The sequence below is a fragment of the Piliocolobus tephrosceles genome, chromosome 11, assembly GCF_002776525.5.
Source record: "Piliocolobus tephrosceles isolate RC106 chromosome 11, ASM277652v3, whole genome shotgun sequence".
NCBI classification, from domain to species: Eukaryota; Metazoa; Chordata; class Mammalia; order Primates; family Cercopithecidae; genus Piliocolobus; species Piliocolobus tephrosceles.
This window is the reverse complement of record NC_045444.1, coordinates 111,414,748-111,427,539: the sequence shown is the minus strand read 5'-3', so window position 1 is coordinate 111,427,539 and position 12,792 is coordinate 111,414,748. Positions and strand designations below refer to the sequence as shown.

Here is a 12,792-nt window from a genome sequence, read left to right as displayed (position 1 = left end):
GCAATGAGGAGGATTACAAGAAAACATACAATCATTAGAACTTGGTGATGGGTTCGTTGTGCACATAAGGGATAAGGGAAGTTGAAAATGAGTACCAGGTTTCCAATGTTATCACGTAGGTGGATGATGATGTTAGTAACATCATGATAAAGTTGCATGGAAGAGTATTTAGAAGGAAAGGGAATGAGCATCTAGTTGGTTTGCTTTTTGGCCCTTGCAAGGACTTATGGAAGACATGATAATGAAATTTTCATTTGTTTGACTTTTAGTACTTTCTGATGCAAATCTCTTATCACAGCACCTGCCAAACCACCTCCTCTAAGCTCTGTAAAGGCAAAGAAGTTATTTTATTCTTCTGGTTCTCCTAAATACTTAGCACAATATCTGTACCCATTTACAGTGTAAATAAATATATGGCTGCAAAGAGTTATATGGTTGTAAAAAGAACATGACCTTAGCTAGATCAAGGAAAATAAAGAGTGCAGGTTGGGGAAGCCCCTCAGACTGGAGGAGGAGCTCAGCAAGAGGCCTCAAAGCACAGGAGGGAGCAGGACCCAGGAACAATAGGAATAGCAGTAATAATTATAATAATAATAATAAATGTGCAGCATTCAAGACACTGTCTTTGGTATAAATCATGGCTGTTTTCTGTCATTATATATCATTCAAGTTTCAAGTTCAGAGAAGGAGCAATCTGATTGGTGGAGGTGAGATCAGGTCACCTTGTTTGATGTGCTCCGGAAGGTGCCTCCTCTGAGACATTCCCCATAGGAAAATCAAGGTACAATTTCCACAACAAGGAGAACGGTATATGTCACACCCATATTGACTCTGCCTTTTTCTCCAACGGATGAAAAGCTCAGGCTTTTATACAAAGACTGTCTTAGCAATGACCACTGAAGTCAACCCAAAGAGCAGAGGGGGACAAAACTGAACATCAGGCCTGTTGGAAAGGAAGGGTTTCCCAGTGTCGGCTTCTGTTTTGCAGCTGCGTTCAAGGCAAAAGTAATGAGATGTTAAAAATGTATAACTGAATATTCAGATTTAAGCAAGATACTATCAATAAATTAAGTGGGTGTGAAAACAGCCTCAGAATTATTTCCAGTGCTTTATTTACAAATCATGTCAAGGGCAATGTCATCTAGTGAGAAGGCACAGCTGTTTCCTTCTGAAGTGGAATCCAGCTGAAAGCAGGGAATGAGAGACAGTAGCATCTTTTTGGGTGCATCATCTGAACAAAATGTGGAGAAAGAGGAGCTTTGATTGAAAATCATTTTTCTTGCCTTTAAGGTTAAATAAAGAAAATAACAAAGGCTTATTTTGGGGGGTCCAGTTATATGTTTACCTGGAAATGGCTGATACAAGTTGTTTTATTTAAAAACACACCAACATAGAAGTTTAGAGTTTAAAAAGAAAAGCTTCAGGATAAGAAGTCCAGAAAGGTTACTGTTTTGCCTGAGGTCACTCAACCCATCAGCAATAGATGTTGAATACAGGTTTCCTGGTGCCATCCAATGCTCTCCTCACTGTGAATGCAGTGAGATGCACTCTGCCTAAAAGACGAAAAGAAATGGCTTATCATGGCAGTCTCCACTCTGTAGTTATGGGCAGTGAGAAAGAAGTCAACGCAAATTCAGAACTGGTTCCTGAAAATATGTTCCCTAATGCCAACCAAAGCAAGAAGGATGCCAATTTTAAATGCTGCCGAAGAGCTTTTGATGCAGTCTAGGTAGAGGATCTCCTTCCCAATCTATGATACCCTTGCAAAAGAGAACAAAGTCAGATTAAATGTCTCTTTGTCAGTGTACTTTAATACCTTTCAGTGGCCTTGGAAATGTATTCAAAGGAAAAAGAGGAAGACGGGGGGAAAACAAAGTGCGATACTCTTTCTGTTGTTCACAACATCAAATTGGTAATTAGCATGTTGGTATTTGCCACATGCCAGTAGGAGACCCTGCACCGTTGAAGCATACAGAGGATACTGTTTATTGCTCTGGGAATTTACAGTCCCGCTTAGGCAGAAAAGTAATCATGAGAAGTTTTTTTTTTTTTTTTTTTTAAGCATATGATATTGGTTAAAACTTGGCTTTCTTAACTTCCTTGGCATTTGAGTCTTTTTTGTGGGATGAAGGGAGATGACAGAAATAGGATAATTGGAACCTTTTATAGTTGTGCACAGAGGGGATTTAAAAATGAAACATCCAGTGTTGCAAGACACAATGAACACAAAGAGGTCAGTTATGGAAGGAGTGAGTGTGCAGGGGAATAGAGGCTATTTAACCTAATTATCCTTATCCAAACCAAATGGTCTTCTGGCTACTCCCTTCCTTTCTGAAGCATCCTATTCCTTTCACTGCCACTTTCGAGGTGCCCTTTTTGTGCCCAAAGTTGGTGCCCTTTTTGTGCCTGAAGCTCTTCCTCCTAATGCTCAATGCATGAGCAGCTAGGATCACCCTGTACTCATAAACCATACACTGTAGCAGCCCAGCTCAAGATGACCTCAACACAATTACTTTATAATCAGACTTACAACTGATATCCACTGAGCATTTTATTATATTCCACACACGGCACTAAGCACTTCACAAATATTCTCTTAATAAGCCTCACAACATCTAATAAAGTAGATACTGTGGTTATCTTTATTTTGCAGATAAGGTGACTCATTTTCAGAGAGGTTAGGAAGTCACCCAGAGGTACCCAGCAAGTAAGAGGGAAGGCCAGCGCAGTGGTCTTACCCACAGTGGCCAACACCACACTCCCAACGACATGCTTTCATGCTTGAAATGTGTATCCTCATCCCCAGTTTGTTGGGCCTTTGCCTACGTGATCAGCTTGCCTCTTCTGAGATATTATTCTAAGTTATTGAAGATTGTAATGGGTTTGTAGCTTTTCCAGGCAAGTGAAGCTGCATTTTAATAGAGACATCCCAGAACAGAAACAGAAACCTAGGCTTATGCACTAATTTGAATAGTGGATTCTGAGACATGTGGAGAAGTGAAAGAGGGCACTGATTTGAAGGGCAGTAGGTCTGAGGTTCTTCCAAGCAAGTCAGCTGGGCTTTCAAGAGGTACTAACTCTGGTCTGAAGAGAAATCTCCACCGTCTGCCAGGAGATCCCTGACGCTGAAAGCCATCATCAAGGAAATACTGGATTTGGTGGCTCACACCTGTAAGCTCAGCTACTCAGGAAGCTGAGGTGAGAGATTCTGTTGAAACCAGGAGTTCTAGATTAGCTTGGGCAACATAGCAAGACCCCACCTCGAAAAAAATTAAAATGAAAAAAGGTGTGATGACACACACTTGTAACCCCAGCTACTCAGGAGGCTGAGGCAAGAGAATCATTTGAGCCCAAGAGTTCAAGGCTGCAGTGAGCTATGATCACACCACCGTACTCCAGCCTGGGTGACAGAGCAAGACCCTGTATCCAGAAAAAAAAAAACACTAAAGACTAGATTTAGACCTAGGATTGGGGAGAGATTTTTCCCTCCCCTCCCCTCCCCCAAGAAGTTTTGGCAACATCTGAAGACCTCGTTGGCTGTCACAGATGGGCACAGCAGAGGGCAGGGAGTTTGCTACTGGCATCCATGGTTAGAGACCAGCCAGGGATGCTAGTAAACATCCTGCAATACAAGGGACACCCTCCCACACAAACAACAAGTGATCAGGTCCAAGATGTCAATAGTGCTGAGTTTGAGAAACCCTGATTCAGACAATACCTGAGGGACATGACCAGCATGACCAGGTTTACAAAGTCCAAGCAGAGCAGTGGCCAGTGAAGAGGCTGGCTTTATTGCAGGGTTTTCTCCTCCATTTCCCAAACATGCAGCGTGATCCAGCTGGTTAGTTAATTCCACCAACTGAGGATACATTAGGAAAAGATAATATTTGATTTTATAAACGAGACCTCAGTGCAGTATAAAAGAGTTTGTGTTGGGAGGTAGTACCACAGAGGACACTATTATATGATTTTCTGCCTAAGAAAACTATTAGGTGAACCAGTTTCTGAGGCATTGTTTCTCAAAGTATGGTCCATGTAGCATCTTTAACAGGCATCACTTAGATGCTCTATTTTTTTTTTTTTTTTTTTGAGGTAGTGTCTTGCTCTGTTGTCCAGGCTGAAGTGCTGTGGTGCGATCTTGGCTCACTACAACCTCACCTTCAAGTGATTCTCCTGCCCCAGGCTCCCGAGTAGCTGGGATTACAGGTGCGTGCCAGCACACCCAGCTCATTTTTGTATTTTTAGTAGAGACAGGGTGTCACCATGTTGGCCAAGATGGTCTTGAACTCCTGACCTCAAATGATCCACCCACCTCGGCCTCCCAAAGTTCTGGGATTACAAGTATGAGCCACCATGCCTGCCAATGGATGGTCTTTATAAAGCCAGATTAGTAACCCCCGCACCCCCCTCCCCCCCCCGCCCCACCCCATTGAGAGCTACTGAGCTCCTGGATAGGGTCAAGGAATCCACATTTTTAACAACTTATCCACGTGATTCTTACAAACACTGGAGAGTCTCTTCTCTTGGGGTTGTGTAGTAGTAACTTTCAAAGTCCTACTATTGTCCAGGTCCCAAATCAAGTCTCAGTGCTTGTATGAAGAACTCCTGCTTCACGTTGGCCAACACAACATTCTCCTTTGTTTTCAGATGCTGCAACCCATATTCTTCATTTGTTACTTCGTTTCTGCCCTTTGTGTTTTATGTGTACCGTCATCTCCCCATGTGGACGATGTATAGTTTGTCTCTTCTAATTATCTCTTTATCATTGATTGCTGGCACTGGACAGACATGAGCAATGTTTGACAGAGAGTCCTTCTCATAAACTAGATTAAATAGGTATGGGTGCCCTTATTAGAGGTATCCAGTTCTTGTTTCTCTGCTATTTGAGTTCTTCTTTTTTACCAAGTGAGGTGCAGAACAGATACCCAGAGGTTAATTTGTCCTGTAATTGGGGACCTTTACTACTGGACATCAAAATGTCAAGAATTTACTGCAGTGTGCACAGTTGAGTAAAGGAAATCCAAAAATTAATTATCTGCAAAACACAAAGAAAGCTCTTGTTTGCAAACCGAAGACCCTACCATTATTCTCCAATTTCCACAATGCAAGGCATTAAACACTTAAATCAAGGTATTGTATTAGCTTTGTCTCCTGGTGGAGGCCTTACAAGACACAAGTGCATTACGGTGCCATCAAAGAAGTGGTTTGTGGAGTGGACTGGTTGCAGAGATTGTACCTAGGCTAACAATCTGATCCACTAGCAATAGATTGTTGGTCTAAATATCTGGTTGCCTTCACACTCAGTAATTTGCATTTACATGACAATTAGTTTCCTTCTCAAAATTGCCAGGGTTAAGAATGCTTTATTGCCTTCCACTTATAAAGACAAATCCTTCTGCAGTAAAAAGACAGCCACAAGAATAAAGCATATGTAATGCTGATATTCCATAAATTGACCAATTTTTCCATTAGCGCTCTACGGATTTGAAAGACCTTAGTCTCCCCACAAAACTTACATACAATGTGCTTTTCAGGGTAATTATTAAACAGTGAGTGACATTCATATTGAAAGCAAGGTAATGAGCAGTTGGAATGGCTACAGGAGGGCAATTTTAGGTGCTTGCTTTATTTTAAAGGAAATAACATTGGTATGTAGTTAACTTTGCCAGCAGTGGGAAGCTGGAGTAGGCTCCAAGCCAGCAAGCAGACAGGATACCTCTGTCTCTAGGGAAAATGCAATTGGAAAACAGTCCCTGTAAGATAAAAGATAACTGCATTGATTCAGATCTCCTCAGCCTCATCTTCTTGGAGGCTCTATTTGTGTGTCTTCACCTGCTCATGTGTGGAAGAAATCTTCTGCTTCAGCTTGGAATGCTTTTCATTTTCTTAAAAAGGTAGAGGAATAATAGTATAATGAAAAAGATACTGCTTTGGAGTTGATTACTTTTTAATAGGAAAAGAACACTGCATTCTAGGTGAGAACTAGCTGCATGCCTCTGTAAAGAGCAGTAGCAGTCCAGCCATATATATTTGTGTGAAACACGTTTAGAAATGCTATGAGCTAGCTGTGGTATTTTTGTTGTTGTCCTTGTCATTATTGTTATGCTCTGGCTTCTGAGGATGGAGGCAAGGGCATGTGAGTTAGAGTTTTGTCTCCATAAGAATAAATGTTTGTTCCTTAGAGATTTCCCATTTTCAACAGCAGAGCTGGCCGAGGCTGGAAATATTAAAATACACATGACTTATTGAATACAGTTGGATGCCTTTAGTAAAACATATCAAAAACTTCAAAAAGGATAATTAACTAAATGCCCAACAGGAAATTCAGAAAAGAATAAACCCCGAAATCAATGTTTTTTATTTTCTAAATATCACACTAAGATACTTACTGGTAAGATACATGCATATCTCTGGACTGTAACTTTTTTCTGGAAGTGGATATCTCTGACCAGTGATAAAGTCCACTACTGAAAAAGTATAACTCCTTCACTGCTTGCTATCAGATTCTAAGATGGGTTTAGTAAACTCTATAAGAAATGAATTTCTTACCTACCCAAACCCCTCTCCCATCAAATTCTCATTTAGAGAATTTTCTAACCTATTGAATTTCAGTACTGTGAGCAAATATTACAACTTTATACCTGTCTGAAAGGCTATGAATGGAGTATGATGTTATTTTAATACAATCAAGATAATTTTATGCCTACATACATGTACAGACATACACAGCAAACGCATATCATCTACCCCACATACACAGTAAGCATGCATCACACACACACACACACACACTGTGCACACACAGACTCACACATGCACCACACACTCACAAACTGCAGTCTCTTTTATTGTTGGCTCATCTACATTCTCACTCATGTGCACAGCACCCTTTATTTTCCATGAAATTTCTAAATACTTTAAACTATTAGATCGGCACAAAGGTAATTGTGGTTTTTGCTGTAATTTTTAATAGCACCGTTTTAAAAAACCACCATTTAAAAAATAATCGCGAAAACCACAGTTACCTTTGCCCCAACCTATATTTCACAGACATTGTCCACTTTGAAAACTCTACATTTAGAAATATGAGGTTTTGTCGTGTTCATTTAAACTCCCCCAGAGAAGTCTATGCTCATTGGTAACTTGGAGCTGCTCAATTGGGTTGACCTTTCTAGCAGGAAGCAGTGAGCCTGAGTACTACTAACGTTAAGAGCTCTTCTGCAGGCTCAGGAGAGACCACAGTGAAGGAGGAAGTAGCTACTTACTGCTTTACTTCCTTTAAGCAGGGTGTACAGCGGCTGAGCTGAACCTGCAGATGCACCATGGACCAGCCTTGTTTTTCCTATGACAGAAAGGCTGTGCAGCAAACTAACCTGCAGGCAAATGGGGAAATCTATTGGAAATGGAAGAGAAAAAAATAAAATGAATTATCCAAGCATTCTGCAATAATGAAGAAGTAATCAACAGCAAATGCCAAAAAGCTCAACAGGTTAAAAAACTTGGAATAAAGATAAGATGTAATAAGGAAGTAACAACTAAAATGGGCAGAGATGAATAGGAGGTGCCTTACCAATTGCTCAGTTTAGGACTTGCGAATCCTATCATCATGTACATGTGTCTAAATCTTAACCACTATGTTTCTAGTTACTCTAAATTCCTAATGGTACTTTTGGGGTCATTTTAATGGAATGGATTCAAATGCATTGTCAATGAAAGCCAGGTTTCTGCCCCCTGGTTGCTTAGATTCAGCGATGATGCCATTTCCAGATCGGATAGCCTATCTAATTGAAAATGATTAGAATTGAGCATGTTAAAATATAGCATAATTGTGCATTTAAAAAGGACTTTCACATAGTATATTGACTTTGTTTTCTGCCTTTCCTCCACCATTATTTTTCTTCCTTTCTTCCAACTTTGTTGAGCTCTCCTGTTCCATTCAACTTCTTTCCTTTGTTTCGACTTCTCATCTTTATTTCACTGCCAGTATTTTCCAGTAAATGATCTAGAAGCCAATTTTCCATTTCCTCCCACTCATTTCTTAGACCCGTTGTAACCTGGATCTCCGTGGTCAGTGGAAACCACAACCAAAGGCCAAGTGTCTTTCTTGTCTACACCTTCTTCTCAGTACATCTTTGATGTTAAAATTAAAACACACGCGTACAAAATTGAAGAATAAGACTGTAGTAGATGGTATTTTAAAGACTCCCTGATTATGCAAACATGAATCTTTGTACAGCTGTGAAGGGACTTTGCAGTTGTAAATTAAGGTTGATCATCAGGTGGCCTTGAAGCAGAGAAATGATACTGGATTGTTCTGGTCTAATCACATGAGGCCCTGAAAGCCAAGGCTTTTTTCCCTGGCTGCAGCAGAGAGATACAGAAGGAGAGATATGTTGGGAAGATGAGGCAAAAGGAGAAGTTAGATTCAAAGCGTGAGGGATTCAACCGGCTATTTCTGGTTTAGAAAGAGTTCTTGAGTCAGGGGATGTGGGTGGCCTCTAAAAGCTAAGAATGACCCCTGGCTGACAGACAGAAAAGAAACAGCCACCTTAGTCCCGTGACTGTGAGGAATAAATTTTGCCAACAACCTTGCATGTGCCTGAAAACAGCTTCTCCCCTAGAGCCTCCAGAAAGGGACACCACCCTGTTGACACTTAAGTTTAAGTCTTGTGGTTCTCCAAGCAGAGAATCGGCTGAGCTGCACTGGATGCAGATTTCTGACCCGTGAAAACAGATCATAAATGGAGGTTGATTTAAGCCACTAAATGTGTGGCAATTTGTTACAGTGGCAATAGAAAACTAATACAGATTGCCAGAACTTTTCCTTAGGTTTCTGACATCTTTGCATTCAAATTCCCATGTCTCTAATCATGGTTAAGTGTCCCATCTTACTTAATTTCCAAACATCTAGACTTCCCTATTGAAAATGGCAAACTTACTTTCTGACTGGACACCATGGGACCAGACTTTGAATCCTTATATAAGAATGTGTGAGACTGTGCATTTTGTATGTACATATATATGCATGTATATATATGTATATATAATAGTTTACGTATATACACATATAATACTTTACGTATACACATATAATAGTTTGTGTATAATATATATTATATTTTGTGTATAATTTGTGTATATCTAGTTTGAGTATAATGTGTATAATATACACATATAACAGTTATGTATACACATATAATAGTATATATACACATATAGTTTACGTATATACACATATAGGAATCTTAGCCATTATACATACACATATATGTATTTTGTTCTCAACTTCAGGGACTAACATATATTGTTTCATAGCAACCCTACAAGCTATATACTAACTGCTCTATCCTTACATATAAGAGTTAGGCAGAGATAGGTCAAATACCTTGCTGGAGGTTACCTAAAAGACAGCTGAAGATCTAAGCATAAGTATGTCTAGATCCAAAACTGCAAGGTCCTTCATTTTCAGCCTGTCTCTCACATTGAATCTTTTTTAGACATTGCCAGACCCTACATCCATCTCTGTCCAGGTGCCATGCACCACCTTCCTTAATCTCACCTGTCAAGGACATGGAGGCTCTGTAATGCCTCTGTAGTTTCCCCTTTTATCTCTTTGCCTTCTCAGTATTTCCTGAATTGCCCTCCATCTACCATATGTAAAGGAACTTCAAGACTGTGCGTTCTTAATTCTGTGACTCTGTTCTCCAAAAATTCAGTTTACTTTTAGACTTTTAAATTTAGTTCTTTTCATGACTTTCTGTTCCACGTCTTCAGTCCTAGCTTTTCCCTAAGTTCTAGGCATACTTGTAACAGCTGAACTTTCCCTTTTGATGATCTTCTGGATGCAGTATTCAACATGTCTAAATCAGCACTGCACATTAAATAAAGGGGGGAAACCCTCCCTTCTTACCACCCTTTTTCCCTCACTCATATAATCCATCTCCTTCATGGCCAGTCAGAAACCTCCTGGCATCTTTGAACTTCCCTTCTGGCTAAGACGGTGGGCTCAGGAACTGGACCCCCTGGGTTTACATCCCAGCTCTGCTGCTGACTTTGGGCCAATAGCTTAATTTCTCCAGATCCCAAATATTCCTCTGTAAAACTGGAATGGTGCTAACAATGTTAACAATACTTACCTCACAGGGTTGTTGGATGGTTTAAATAAGGTTCCATAAAAAATTTAGACCAGCATCCAGCACATAGTACTTGCTCAATAAATTTCAGCTCTCATTTTTTATTTTACTGCCAGATCTTTGTAATCTCCCTGAAATTTATGGTTATGTTTCTGTTGCCTACTTCTCTGTCTTCCACCACCCTATGTTAATATCTAGATTAATGCACACCATCTCTGGATCAAATTCTCTACAATCCAGCCTGCATGTAGCTACCGAATGAATCTTTCTAAAGCACTATTGTAATTATGATTCAAAAACCCTTTAGCGGTTCCTCACGATTTCAGGATACAGTGGAAACTTTTCCTTATCTTGGCATTCAAAGCCTTCCATGAACTAGCTCCTGACTTCTACCTTCAATTGATTCCATCTCTCCTCTCCTATTTAGCCCTGGAGTGTAGACAGGCAAATTTCTAATTCTTTCTTAAATATTCTGCTTTGGCCTGCCTTTTTGCCTTTGTTGTAACTTAATAGTTATGCATACTATGTACCAGGCAAGGCAATGCACTGATATTTTTAAGATGTCATTTTATTTGTCTTCACCACAAATCTATAAGGTAGTGACTGTGCTATCCCTATTTTACAGATGAGAAAACTGAGGCCTGGAAATGGTGAGTGATTGGCCAAAGGACACATAGTTAGGAAGTGATGGATCCAGGATTTGAATCACAGATGATTCTATAATTTTAACCATTCTACCTTGATGCGTCCCCTCTGCTATATTTCCTTTCCAGTAGGATGCTTTCCTTTGCATTCATCTCTTTGATTCCCACCTATTATTCAAAGCCTACCTCAGAGATACCTCTTCTATAAAGCTTCCCCAGACTCCTTCAAACTCTAGTGGACTCCTCTGTAGGATACAAGCTTCTTAAAACGAGGAAAGATGTTTTATTTTTCTCACGAAGTTCAGTGATGCCTTGATTACAGTACTTAATAAATTCTGATGATTTATTGGTCTTGGATTTCTTTTCTAATGAACTTGGAGGCATCTCCTCGTAACTAAGCCAACAAATCTGATTGCTCCTTATTACTGGTTCTTGCCCATTGTCCTAGCTAGCACTTTTGATTAACTATATGTTTCTAAAACTAAAGCAGAAAAGAAAAGTGTTGGAATGGGGTGGAGTGTCTCATAGTATGGTTGAGAAACAGGCTTGGTCTAGAAATAAGGAGAAGAAAGCCCATAGAGGGCCCAACGGTGCTGTCCCATGGAACACTCAAGGCCATGCTGCTGGATTTCCCCCCCACTTTGCATCAACACAGACTCTGTCTATCTAACATCCTCATATGCTGCCGGGTGATGCCTCTTTTTGCCAATATTTCAGGAAGCTATGATTAGCAGCTGAGGAAATGGAGAAATGAGTCATTCTCGTATTGCAGAAGTTGAAAAGTGGGAGGAACTTTAGGATAAAGAACTGTGGCGCCTAAAGAGGAATAGAGGACAAAATAGATGCAAATATTAGACAGGCAGAAAGTCACTTAAGAGTGTCTCAAGATTATTCAACGCTTTATTATAAGGCAGTATGCTCATCTTCTAAAACTGTGATTCAGAAATTTAAGGCACCGCTGTTGAATGGATCCACAGATGGTTTTCGGAAGTTTGTGACCCTTGACCATGCATGCACATTTTCTGAGTGCTTATATTTTTCTGATGAGTGGGTTCATAGCTTTTATCAGATTTTCAAATGAGCTCATGATCTAAAAGGGATTGTAAAATACTATTTTTAGCCATCAACATACACACATAATCTGACCCCAGGAAATCAGGTGATCCAGAGTCAGACTCTCATAACACCATATAAGGAAAAAATAATAAATCTGAAGATTCTGTATGTACTATAATGTACCTGTTTGTCTGTCACATGTCAGAGAGTTACTTTGAGAGTGAAATCTGTTTAGCACTAAAGACATATGGTGGAATTTCTAAATATCGAATGACCGGGGATCAACAGACTTCTGCTTGGTGGAATCCTTAGTTTGCCAGCTAAGCCAGTTACAAAGTAATGAAATAATTTATCTCCCCAGCTGTCATTTTATAACATTATGCTATTTTTCTGATTGGTTTCAAAAGAAGGTCTTCTCAGTCTCTGTGCTAAGACAGGAATAGTCAGAATCCCTTTTTCCCTCTCTGGCGTAAATCACTGCATGACAAGGTAGAGATAGGTGCATGGCTCCGGCCTGGGGTACATGTGTGTCTATCAACTAAATCTAATTATTACTGGGGAAAAGAGAACAGCCTAGTCCTGTGGCCTCCAAATATTTTTGTCTTGCCTAGTAGAAAAGACTGAACATACTCCTATACTGTATATCTATTTATCAATTATATAGCTTTTATCAATAGTTAATATTTCAAAGCACAATATATATATGAGACTAGGTTCATTGTTAAGCATAATAAATGTAAATTCCTCATTTATTCTTTATTAAACATACCTTTAACTAATCTGTACTGAAAGCCTTTTGAGTGCTGGGTGTTCTAATCACTGAGGACCCAGTGAAGGAAACGAAATCACATGGTCATGGAATGTACAGCCTGGTAGAGGAAGACAGACCCTGAGTAAAACAAATAAGTAAACTGTACAGTTGTGTTCCATGTCAGTGACTGTGGTGGAGAAAATCAAAA

General features: G+C 39.8%; 1 protein-coding gene across 3 annotated transcripts in view; it reads left to right on the top strand.

Annotated features, from left to right (window-relative positions):
• DOCK10 (dedicator of cytokinesis 10) overlaps positions 1-12,792 on the top strand; it is a 279,809-nt gene that overhangs the window by 81,602 nt on the left and 185,415 nt on the right. The gene's annotated exons all lie outside the window — the stretch shown is intronic.